The 13,186-nt window shown below is 35.2% G+C and overlaps 1 protein-coding gene across 3 annotated transcripts in view; it reads left to right on the top strand.

Annotated features, from left to right (window-relative positions):
• PCDH15 (protocadherin related 15) overlaps positions 1–13,186 on the top strand; it is an 822,425-nt gene that overhangs the window by 387,297 nt on the left and 421,942 nt on the right. The gene's annotated exons all lie outside the window — the stretch shown is intronic.

Here is a 13,186-nt window from a genome sequence, read left to right as displayed (position 1 = left end):
AATTAAGGAAATAAACAGAGAACCTGTTGATTGTTGTTTCTAAATTAGGGTTAGGGTTAGGGTTAGGGTTATAGGGAAGACACAATAATTTAAAAAAATAAAATAAAATGTGCTATTATTTTAGATGTGAACATATGTGACTTATAAGGAGATCCAAATTATATAAATAAAGGGGATGCCTTAATTCTTTATAGCTTTATTTATTTTTGTTCCCTCTGTTGCCTCTTCATCAACTATCTCAGGAATTGCCCTGAAAGGATAATGAAATAGATAAACAGAAGTGCAGGGAAACGTGGATTTCCTAAAGTAGAAGACTAATTGGCTGATAAATGAAAACTAACACTAAAGAGTGAGAGTTGAGGTTGTTTGGAGAAGCAAGAGAGAAAACAAGTCAGAGAAGGACTTTTTAACTTTTCTTCTCTTCCTCTTCTTCCTCCCTTTTTTTTTTTTTGCAGTAAGATAAAATAAAAACATTTCCTCAAAAATGAAGATAATAAAGCCATACATTTTTTGGTGCTCGTTGTATGTTCCCTGAGTTTGCTAAAGAAAAAAAAAAAAAAATCTATAAAATCTTATTCTGTATTCTAGCCCCTTACACTGACGTTGAAAATTTCACTTCTTCTTGTGTTTCTTTATTGATTAAATGAGAAGTTATTATTCCTTACCATACTGTCAAAGTTCTAAAAAACATTTAATTGACATATGTATGAGGATTTTGCACGTTTACATTTGTTATACCAATGTAAAGCAATCCCTCCTTCACATTTTACTTATACCACGACCTCACTCTGTCAAGTTCGTTCTTTCATGAACTTTATTTTAGACCCATTTTAGTATGGCCTTTGAGGAAAAAGCAATATAGCTGACATGTATAGAAACTTGAGCAAAGCAGCAAGTTATAACTAAAGGCATGCTGAATCAAAACACTTGAAAAATCAAACTCAGAAGAAAAAAAAACACAGAGAAATATCTTTACATATGCATTTCTACAACAACCATTACGAAAATAATAATAATAATAATAATAATAATAATAATTATAGTAGCTAATTTACTTTAGATTTTGGGACATACATCATATTTTCTATTTCTGTACAGTGTTAAATGTTCTCCATTTTTTCTTATGGGCTATTTTATAAAACAAGTGGTCAATTTTGACTGTGTCATTGGTCTATTAGCTACTTCTATATAACTGACACACAAAACCAAGAGTTACCCCTCACCACTAAAAACAGTTGGAAATCAAGTGATTAATCAATTTTGAACAGGGAAATATTTTCCATGTACTAATCAATGTGTTAGTTTGTGAGCTACATTTATAATGAAGTGGTAAACTTACTTTTGAGATATACAATGTTGGGATAATTATTATGGAGTCCATTGTGATAAAAGGTCTCTTTTACTATATTTCTTTTTTTTTTTTTTTTTTTTTTTTTTTAATTAATTTTATTGGGGTGACAATTGTTAGTAAATTTACATAGATTTCAGGTGTACAATTCTGTATTACATCGTCTATAAATCCCATTGTGTGTTCAACACCCAGAGTCAGTTCTCCTTCCATCACCATATATTTGATCCCCTTTACCCTCATCACCCACCCCCCACCCCCTTACCCTCTGGTAACCACTAAATTATTGTCTGTGTCTATGAGTTTTTGTTTCTCATTTGTTTGTCTTGTTCTTTTTGGTTTATATACCACATATCAGTGAAATCATAGGGTTCTCTGCTTTTTCTGTCTGACTTGTTTCACTTAGCATTATTCTCTCGAGATCCATCCATGTTGTCACAAATGTTCCTATATCATCTTTCCTTAACGCCGAATAGTATTCCATTGTGTATATGTACCACAACTTCTTTATCCATTCATCTATCGAAGGACATTTTGGTTGTTTCCATGTCTTGGCCACCGTAAACAAAGCTGCAATGAACATTGGCGTACACGTGTCTCTATAGAGAAATGCTTTTATATTTTTGGGGTAGATACCCAGGAGAGCGATTGCTGGGTCATATGGTAATTCTATTCGTAATTTCTTGAGGAACCTCCACACTGCCTTCCATAGCGGCTGCACCAGTCTGCATTCCCACCAACAGTGTATGAGAGTTCCTTTTTCTCCACAGCCTCTCCAACACTTGTTACTATTTGTTTTGTTGATGAAAGCCATTCTGACTGGGGTGAGGTGATATCTCATTGTGGTTTTCATTTGCATTTCTCTGATGATTAGCGATGTTGAGCATTTTTTCATATGTCTATTTGCCATTTGTATATCCTCTTTGGAGAAATGTCTCTTCAGGTCCTCTGTCCATTTCTCAATTGGGTTGTTTGTTTTTTTGTTGTTGAGTTTCATGAGTTCCTTGTATATTTTGGATATTAGCCCCTTATCAGAGGAACTGTTTGCGAAAATCTTCTCCCATTCAGTTGGTTGCCTCATTATTTTGTCAATAGTTTCTTTTGCTGTGCAGAAGCTTTTCAGTTTCATATAATCCCATTTGTTTATTTTAGTTTTTACTTCCATTGCCTTTGGAGTCAAATTCATAAAATGCTCTTTGAACCCAAGGTCCATAAGTTTAGTACCTATGTTTTCTTCAATGCAGTTTATTGTGTCAGGTCTTATGCTTAAGTCTTTGATCCATTTTGAATTAATTTTGGTACATGGTGACAGATAGCAGTCCAGTTTCATTCTTTTGCACGTAGCTATCCAATTCTGCCAGCACCATTTATTGAAGAGGCTGTCTTTCGTCCATTGTATGTTTTTAGCTTCTTTGTCAAAAATTATCTGTCCATATTTATGTGGTTTTATTTCTGGGTTCTCAATTCTATTCCATTGGTCTATGTGTCTGTTTTTCCGCCAATACCAAGCTGTTTTGATTATTGTAGCCCTGTAGTACAAGGAAAAATCAGGGAGTGTGATACCTCCAGTATTGTTCTTTTTTTTTAATATTGCTTTGGCTATTCGGGGTCTTTTGTGGTTCCAAACAAATCTGATGATTTTTTGTTCTATTTCTTTAAAAAATGCCATTGGGATTTTGATGGGGATTGCATTAAATCTGTATATAGCTTTGGGTAATATGGCCATTTTAACTATGTTGATTCTTCCAATCCATGAGCACGGAATGTCTTTCCATTTCTTTGTGTCTTCTTCAATTTCTTTCAAAAATGTCTTATAGTTTTCAGCATATAAATCCTTCACATCCTTGGTTAAGTTTATTCCTAGGTATTTTATTCTTTTTGCTGCAATTGCAAAAGGAATTGTTTTTTCTATCTCTTTTTCTGAGATTTCATTGTTGGTATATAGGAAAGCAATGGACTTTTGTACGTTGATTTTGTAGCCAGAAACTTTACTATATTCATGGATTGTTTCTAATAGCTTTTTGGTGGAGTCTTTAGGGTTTTCTATGTATAGCATCATGTCATCTGCAAAGAGTGACAATTTAACTTCTTCATTCCCAATTTGGATGCCTTTTATTTCTTTCTCTTGCCTGATAGCTCTGGCGAGGACTTCCAACACTATGTTGAAAAGCAGAGGTGATAGGGGACAACCTTGTCGTGTTCCTGAACGTAGAGCAAAGGGCTTCAGCTTTTCACCATTAATTATGAGGTTAGCTGAGGGCTTGTCGTATATGGCCTTTATTATGTTGAGGTATTTTCCTTCTATACCAATTTTAGTAAGTGTTTTAATCATAAATGGATGTTGTATCTTATCAAATGCTTTTTCTGCATCAATTGATAGAATCATATGATTTTTGTCCTTTATTTTGTTTATGTGATGTATCACATTGATGGATTTGCGAATGTTGAACCATCCTTGTGCCCCGGGGATGAACCCCACTTGGTCGTGATGAATAATCTTTTTAATGCATTGTTGTATTCGATTTGCTAGAATTTTGTTTAGGATTTTAGCATCTGTATTCATCAGAGATATAGGTCTGTAGTTTTCTTTTTTTGTGTTGTCCTTACCAGGTTTTGGTATCAGGGTAATGTTGGCCTCATAAAATGAGTTAGGTAGTACTGACTCTTCTTCAATTTTTTGGAAGAGTTTGAGCAGGATTGGTGTTAGATCCTCTTTGAAGGTTTGGTAGAATTCACTGGTGAAGCCATCTGGTCCAGGACTTTTGATTTTGGGAAGGTTTTTGATGACTGATTCAATTTCCTTACTGGTGATCGGCCTGTTAAGATTTTCCAGTTCTTCATGATTCAGCCTTGGAAGGCTATATGTTTCTAAGAACTTGTCCATTTCTTCTAAGTTATTAAATTTGGTGGCATATAGTCCTTCATAGTATTCTTGGATAATCCTTTGTATTTCTGTGGTGTCCGTGATAACTTCCCCTTTTTCATTTCTGATTTTGTTAATTAGTGTCTTCTCTCTTTTTATCTTAGTGAGTCTAGCCAAGGGTTTGTCGATTTTGTTAATCTTTTCAAAGAACCAGCTTTTTGTCACATTAATTTTTTCTATTGTCTTTTTGTTCTCTATTTCATTTAGTTCTGCTCTGATTTTTGTTATTTCCTTTCTTCTGCTGACCTTGGGTTTCGCTTGTTCTTCTTTTTCTAGTTTTTTAAGGTGTAACATGAGGTTATTTATTTGGGATTTTTCTTGTTTCTTGAGATAGGCCTGTAATGATATAAATTTCCCTCTTAAAACTGCTTTCGCGGCATCCCAAAAATTTTGGTAGGATGTATTTTCATTGTCATTTGTTTCTATGTATCTTTTGAGCTCTCCTCTAATTTCTTCTTTGACCCAGTCGTTCTTTAAAAGTATGTTGTTTAATCTCCATGTATTTGTGTTTTTTCCTGCTTTCTTTTTGCAGTTGATATCCAATTTCAAAGCTTTGTGATTAGAGAATATGCTTGGTATGATTTCAATCTTCTTAAATTTGCTGAGGCTGATTTTGTGTCCCAATATATGGTCTATCCTTGAGAAAGTTCCATGTACACTAGAAAAGAATGTATAGTCTGATGTTTTAGGATGAAGTGCTCTATATATGTCAATTATGTCCAATTCATCTAATGTGTCATTTAGGGCTGCGATTTCGTTATTTATCTTCTGTTTGGATGATCTATCCATAGCTGTCAATGATGTATTTAAGTCCCCTAGTATAATTGTGTTTTGGTCAATTTCTCCCTTTAGTTCTGTTAGTAGTTGCTTGGTATATTTCGGTGCTCCCTGATTGGGGGCATAAATATTGATGACTGTTATGTCTTCTTGTTGTATAGTCCCCTTTACCATTATGAAATGTCCATCTTTGTCTCTTGTTATCTTTTTCACCCTGAAATCTGTTTCATCGGAAATCATTATGGCTACACCTGATTTTTTCTGGGTACCATTTGCTTGGAGTGTCAATTTCCACCCTTTCACTTTGAGTCTATGCTTGTCCTTGTAGCTGAGATGTGTCTCTTGTAGGCAGCATATGGTTGGGTTTAGTTTCTTGATCCAATCTGCTACTCTGTGTCTCTTTATTGGTGAGTTCAGTCCATTTACATTTAGGGTGATTATTGATATGTGAGGATTTCCTGTCATTCTGTCTTTAGTTTTCTGGTAAGGCTGTGTCTCCATTGTTTCTTTGCCTTTTTGTTGTTGTCTGTTATTTCTGTGTGGTAGTATTCTATGATGTTTCCCTCTGTTTCTTCTTTTATTACAGTATATATTTCAGATTTGGATGTTTTTTGAGTGGTTACCCTTGAGTTTATGTAAAAGAAAGTTTGATATTTAGAGTATTCCAGTTTCTTCAGTACGCTTACTTTCTCTATTCCCATATTCCAGTTCAGGCCTTTACGCTCCCCCTTTTTATGTTTCGGTTGCCACAAGTTGTCCCTGTTGATGGTGGTCTAATAGCCTCCTTTAGTATTTCTTGTAGTGCAGGTCGTGTATTAGAAAATTCCCTCAGCTTCTGGATGTCTGGAAAGGTCTTTATTCCTCCTTCATATCTAAAGGAGATCCATGCTGGATATATTATTCTTGGCTCATGATTTCTCTCTTTCAATAGTTTGAATATTTGGTTCCATTCCCTCCTAGCTTGTAGAGTTTCTGCTGAAAAATCTGATGATAATCTAATGGGCTTTCCTTTGTAAGTTACCGTCTTCTTTTCCCTGGCTGCCTTGAGGATTCTTTCTTTATCATTGATTTTAGACAGCTTCAATACAATGTGCCTTGGTGAAGGCCTGTTGGGATTGAGGTAATTAGGTGTTCTATTTGCTTCTTGGATTCGAGGATCCAGTTCTGTCCACAGGTTTGGGAAGTTCTCATCGACGATTTGTTTGAATATATTCTCTGTTCCCTTCCCTCTTTCTTCTCCTTCTGGTATGCCCATTATTCTTATATTGCTCTTTCTGATGGAGTCAGAAAGTTCTTGTAGAGTTCTTTCATTTCTTTTAAGTCTCAAGTCTCTTTCTTCTTCCCTCTGTGTAAATTCCAGGTTCCTATCTTCGATGTCACTGATTCTTTCCTCCATCTGGTCAACTCTACTACCTAAGCTGGATATTTTATTGTTAATTTCTTCTATTGAGTTCTTAATCTCCAGAAATTCTATTTGGTTCTTTTTCAAGATTTCAATCTCTTTTGTAAAATGCTCATGGTGTTCTTTGATTGTGTTTCTGAGTTCATTAAACTGCCTTTCTGTGTTTTCTTGCATCTCGTTCAGTTTTTTCAGAATTGCGATCTTGAATTCTCTGTCATTTAAATCACAAAGGTCCATATCTCTAAGTTCCTTTTCTGGAGACTTTTCACTTTCTTTCTGAGCTATCTTGTTGCCTTGGTTATTCATGGCAATCACTGATTTACTATTTCTCTTCCTAGACATCTACAGGAGTGTCTTCTGCAACAGGTTGATAGGTATGCGAAGAGCTTTTGGAGTTCCAAAGCTCTTTCTGCACCAGATTCAGAGCCCGTTTGTTTCAGCAGTTCTGTTTACTCCTGCAGGGATCCGCCCAGATAGGTGGGGCCAGGGGCGGGGTGAGTTGTGAGAGGTGGCCCAGAGCAATGGCGGCGACCACCACCACAGCCAGTCCTGCTTCCACAGCTCCCTCCCCTTTGCCGGAACTAGTTGAGCTGCGAATCTGTGTCTGCGGTCCACAGTTCTCAGAGCAGCAAATATTCTGTCCTTTGATCCGACACTGCTAGTTTATCGCTTCTAGCACCGGGCAGGTGGGGGCGGGGCGAGCTCTGGGAGGGTAGGGAGGGGGCGGCTAGTCTCCGTGCCTAGGGCTTCCCTAGGGCTTCCGTTCTCCGCTCGGCAGTGAGGGCTTAAACCACCGATTTCAGCCCTCTTCCCTCAGTCTTTGCTCCGAGGTCTGCCGTGAGCGAGCGTTGGGTTCAGCGGTTTTGTATGCTGCCCCCTCAGCCCTGTGGGCCGTAAGCGGAGCCCTAGCAGTCCGAGTCCTTCCCTCTCCCGCAACAGCGGTAGTTCCGGGAGCAGCGGGCTCCGAGCACTGAGCTAGGTCTGTGTCCTGCGCCCGCGCGGCTCCGTCTCCGCACTTCTCCTCTCCCTCCTCCCCCGCTCGCGCGATTCACCCACCTGGAGGTGAATTCAGTAGTCGGCCTCTTCGTCTTGCCTGTCTGCTGTGCAAGGAGTCCTTTGTGGAGTTATTGTTGTCCGATTCGTTGTAAATTCCAGGGGAGCGTTACAGAGGCTCACCTCACGCCGCCATTTTTTTTTCCCGTCTCCACTATATTTCTAATAGATAGTTCTTGACTTTTTTCTTAAGAGACTTATATTAAAAATATAGATTTAATGGAGATTCCTAATCAGGTCAAAGATATAGAATTACTAAAATTATAGGAGCAATTACATGTAATCTAGTAAAATATATTTACCAATCTATTCTTCTATTTTTCTAAGAACTGGATAGCATATCAGAACCAAAGTCACATTAGTATTCTATTGTTTTGTTCAAGGGAGGTGAGTAGAAAAAACGTGGTTTACAAAACAAAAGAAAAATCTAAGATTAAGAAATAAATTATATTGTGTATAAAAAGCATCTTCTTGATGATTTTGATAATGGTTTTTCCCACACATTATCTTCTAATAGACATTATTTAGGCACCTATTTTTTCCTATTTCCATAGCCTCCCTGACACCACAAAGCTCAAAATATTCTCATTGGCCAAATTCAGGGAGAATTTCAAAGATCAGTTTTTCAGATAGTATTAGAACATTAATTATGAAGCCCAACTACAAAATAAAGAAAGAAAGAAAGAAAGAAAGAAAGAAAGAAAGAAAGAAAGAAAGAAAGAAAGAAACATATAATTAAAATAGCCTTGATAAATAGAGTTTAATCTGTTAGACTACTGTTACTGATAGAGACTTATTTAAATCTCTGTATTGAAAAGGATATCTGGTGCCTGAAAAGGATTCTCAGGCTGTCTTGGGCAAGAGAAGGGAAAGAGATAGCACATATCTATGCATGCTAGGAATAGTTAACCAGAATATATTAAATAAATACTTTCTTGAAATTGTCTTTGTTTAGTTTCTTTGGTTCTGTATGTCTCAATTTACACATCTGAAAATGGGGTGAATAAAAGATCACTTTGAGTATTAAAGGAGTTAATATATGTAAGGTTGCTTAGAGAAGTATCAGTATGTAGTAAGTAGCCAATAAATGTCACCTGGTGATAGCAGTAGTGTCCTCTTCTCATTTTTGGACAATAAAGCCTACATCTATATAAGGATGACATTGTAAATAGGAATCTATCTTTACATTAGCTTTGATTACTCAACCTCTCTTAGCTCATGAGGACTTCTAACCACTAGTGCCTCTAATGCCAAATTAGGAATGAGTTTAATCTGACACATAATTAAGTGTAATACACTCTAAGACATGTTATAGTTTGGATTGAAGGCCATATACAGATGTCAAATGAGGTGCTCAAAATAAAGGGAAAATGTTACATGTTTAGCAAGTAATGTATTTTACTTAATATCTAAAACATTACTTAGAGTACTTTTTCTCCTTTGTCTGCATGTGGAATCCCTGTGTTAATGATTTGTAATGTTGAGGTAGCTAACAATAAACAAAGTTGCCAGGGTGCCAAATTTAGAGTTTATTGTCTCCTTTCCTTCCTTCCTTCCTCTCTTCCTTCCTTCCTTTCTTTTTTTCTTTTCAATGTCACGCATTTTGAAAATTGTTTTTTGTTTAATGCAAAAACCAGAAAGCTTGTTTTAAGGACCAGTGTGGAATATTCTGAAGGCAAACAGCTAAATGTATTAAGGTGATTGGATTAGGGCATTGCACATTAAGCAATGGTTCATGTCTGTAGCATTTCCTCCTCCATCTGGTCTGAGAGCTAATATGTGCCTCTGCAACATAACTTACAGATGATTTTGTTCATCATTTTGGCTGAATGTTCTTGGTTTGATGTTTAATGATTTGTGCCATCTTCTTATCTAGCAAATCCTATGTATTTTTTTTTTATGCTTCTCAATTCTGCAGAATATGTGTAGCATTGTTTACTCACTATCCCAGTGAAAAAGAAGCACTCTTAGTTCAAATGAAGATTATACATTTTTCTGATTCTAGTAAAGAAAATACATTTTTATAGGACCAATAAAATTCCTTTTCAGGGCTTCCCTCCTCAATTCGGAACCCACGTTATCTACCCCAGAGGGAGAGGAGAGGCCTCATTCAAATCTTTCATGTATTAAATCAGAACTATGAGCTTTGACATAATTGTTCTCTGGTCCACTTTCAATAACAGTTCTCTGTGGATCAAGTGACAACCTGAGTCACCTAGTACAAATCGGTTCAGGGGTAGTTACAACAAAGACAAAGGTGTAAATTTTGATTATTATCTCAAATTATTAGACTACCATACTTGTTTTTTTCCACAAGTGATAAGATTTTGATCTTAAGTTTGTAATATTTAGTCATAAAGACCTATTTGCTAAGTACAACAAATGGTATCTGAATCTTAATAATTACACAATAAATATATTTTCTTTAATGTTTGGGAACAATATGTATAAGATCTTTCCCTTTTTTGTTATACTATATTTGGTGTGTAGGTTAAAGAAAGTCAGAACTAGCATAAAAAAGTGGAAAACATACGTAAAAATCAGTTAAATGAACTACTTTGTGTACTTGAAATTTTAATGAATCCTTTAAGAATTTACAAAGCTATAATGGTGCTTGGACTAAAATTTCTCAAATCATTTCTTTTTGGTATGTATGCCTTAACTTATTAATATTTTAGAGAATCATGTTCTTCAATTCTAGGTTTTTCTATAGGTTCCCCTTTTTCTTACATTTTTATTTTGTTCATTATCAAAATATTTTATCTGACTAGTAAACCATGCCATATATAGAGGTCACTGCCTTGTCTTTATAAGCCAAAAGTAACTTCACTTTCTTCAATTAAATTTGCGAAAAAAAAAAAAAAAAAAAAAAAAAAAAAAAAAAAAAAAAAAAGATAGTATCCTTGATTAAATCAGGATATGTGATCTTTCCTAATTTATATTGCAGTTCATTTTTTATAATTGTCTTCCTTTTCCATTGTTGCACCTAATTTTAATATTATCTCTCTACTTTGCATCTATTTGCAGCTTTTTGTTTGCCTCTGGTAAGTGAACTGGAGAGAATCATGTTATTCAGGGTTCATGAGTCCCAAAGTAGAAGTCTAAAATAAAGAATCCTTTAGGATTTAGTAGATATTTGCTGGACACTTACTTTGGTCTTTGATAGTTGTCCTTTGTAGCTTACAATATAATACAGATGACATTATGGCTAATCATGATGCTGAGTAGTTCTAGAGATGCTATGAGATCCAATATAATCTAAAACATGTGGTAAAACTTCCTAAAAGAAGAAACATTTTAGCTGAGATAAAATAAAATAAATAAATAAATAAATAAATAAATAAATAAATAAATAAATAAATAAATAAAAATTAGCTAGAAGAAGAACAGTGTGGAAAGAAAATTCCAGGCAGATGGAATCATGGTTAAATGCTTTGTGATATATACAAACAAGAAGAGGATAAACAAAACAAAACAAAACAAAAAGTTTTAGAAGGTTGGTATGCCTGGGACAGAAGGCCAAAAAATGTATGGCATGAGATGGAGCCTGAGAAGTAGAAAATAAAAGAAGTTATATTACTTGCTCAAGAATTTATAGTTCATGATAAAGATTTTATACTTAATCCCCAAATTGTTGAGAAGTCTTAAGAGTTTTAAAAAGAGGAAACAGGGTGTATATGTTTTTAAAAGCAGAGGGACAGAAAACAAGTCCATATATTGTTTCTCCCTGAACCCCTTCTTAGATCCAATGCTCATATTGCAGATATTTTTAATTGTTCACATTGATTTTGTCCTACTAAAAACAGATATGTTCTCAAGACTCCTATACATAGCACCCCAAGCAATACAAATTCATTGCAGTGATTAACAAGAAGAAATACGTTTTCTATCTTTGACCTAAAATAATAAAACAGGCAAGGACATGTGACATAATTTTTGTATAAAAAGATTATTTTTCTTTATTGTTAACTCCAGACCTTTGTTCTAGAGGGTAAAGGTATCATAATGCTAATTTTGGATAAGTAAGATGTTTTGATACACATATGTTAGGGGTAGAAGTGTATGCACAACCAAATCCATCATTGTTTTTATTAGTGTAATTCTTGCTCTATTTTTAAGAATGATGTTGCTTTTGCTTTTCCTTTTATTGTTATTGTGGTCATGTGGAACATCTTCTATTTTAAATCCTGTAATTGGTTACTATATTTAATCAAATTAAAGTATCTGAAAGTAGATATGTTTTGATATTGAAAAATAAAATAACTGCCTTAAAATAGGAGAAGGGAATTCAAAGTCAACATCCTGGGAGCCGGACAGAAAACAATAGTAACTGTGGTGAAGTGGAGGCTGCATACTCACCCTGAAGATGTTCTAATTCAATTATAAAATTAATAATCGATTTCCCAGGTAGCCAGACTTTAATTTAGACAAGTATGGATTAGTTTATAACTCTTGACAAAAAAAGACCATCAGAGACTTAGTGCCATTACCAGTTTGGAAATCTTCTAGTGTAACACATAGTTAAAGCAGCCATAAGAAGTAAAGATATCTTACATGTCATTTTCTCACAAGTGATTGAAAATTATTTAAATTTGCCTTAGTAAAACAAGGTTCAACTGGGAGGATAAAATAATTTCTTTGATTCCTAGGAAACGGAAAATCATTAGATAGGTGCTTGTTTTCTCTATTTCTGGAACTGCATGGTTTCTAGTCTCTATTCATCTGTTCTACCTTCCTTTCTGAGACAGGACTCCCTTGCAAGCCTCAAAGTATTTAGTCCCCTTAAGTTGACTTATGGCTTTGGGTTGACATCGTGCCATTTCTGATCCAACACTACTAAACCTCCTAGTTTAGATGAGTATAATTAACACTCTAAAATATCCAGTCTTCTAAACTAAGTTCTTGGGGAAAAACTCTGATCTATTTGTTTTTCCTTGAACCAGGATTCCATTCCTACTTTACTGATCTATAACCACAAAGCAAGGGCATGTGACACATTAGGACCTGCTATAAACTCTGCTTTATCACAAGGCCAGATAAAGACATATAAAACTACGTGATGAAACGATTATGATGCCCATTCATTATGTAATTAAAAACCAATGCATTTTGAAAGTACAAAATATAGACTTGCTGAAGATAATTTGTGAAATCTAGTTTATAGAGTTCTGGATAAGACCATGAAAGCTGAACTTTTCTAATTGTCTGTATGTAATGTATACATTTAGTACCCTAAATGCTGAAGCACATTTTCAGCCATCCCAAATGTAATCCAGCACAAGTTGAATATTTTTTCAGGTCTAATCTCTTTCTATCTCACAATCCCTCTTCTAACAAACAAAGGGAACGGATTTGTTTCATTCTGCAAAGGTAAGGTGGGAATAACTTCTTTGGGCACTGAAGATCAATATATAAACTAATGAAGCATTCTTCCCCCCACTCTGGTCTGATTGCTTTAGACTGAGGTTTCAATTAGCTCAGACTACTCATGACAGCTTCACTAGAGCCAGAGTTGTTATGAATGATTCATCCCCTTCTACCTCTCTGTTATTCAGGCCCTCTTTTTCTCTCTTCCCCAAGTATAGTAATCCCCATTTTATAGATGAGGAAATAGATATGCAGAAGAAGTAACTTATTGACAATCACATAGTTAGTAAGTGATAGACCCAGGGTTCAGAGACAG

This window comes from Rhinolophus hipposideros, assembly GCF_964194185.1.
Source record: "Rhinolophus hipposideros genome assembly, chromosome: 15".
NCBI classification, from domain to species: domain Eukaryota; kingdom Metazoa; phylum Chordata; class Mammalia; order Chiroptera; family Rhinolophidae; genus Rhinolophus; species Rhinolophus hipposideros.
The sequence above is the reverse complement of the archived record's forward strand: the minus strand, read 5'-3'. Positions and strand labels throughout refer to the sequence as shown.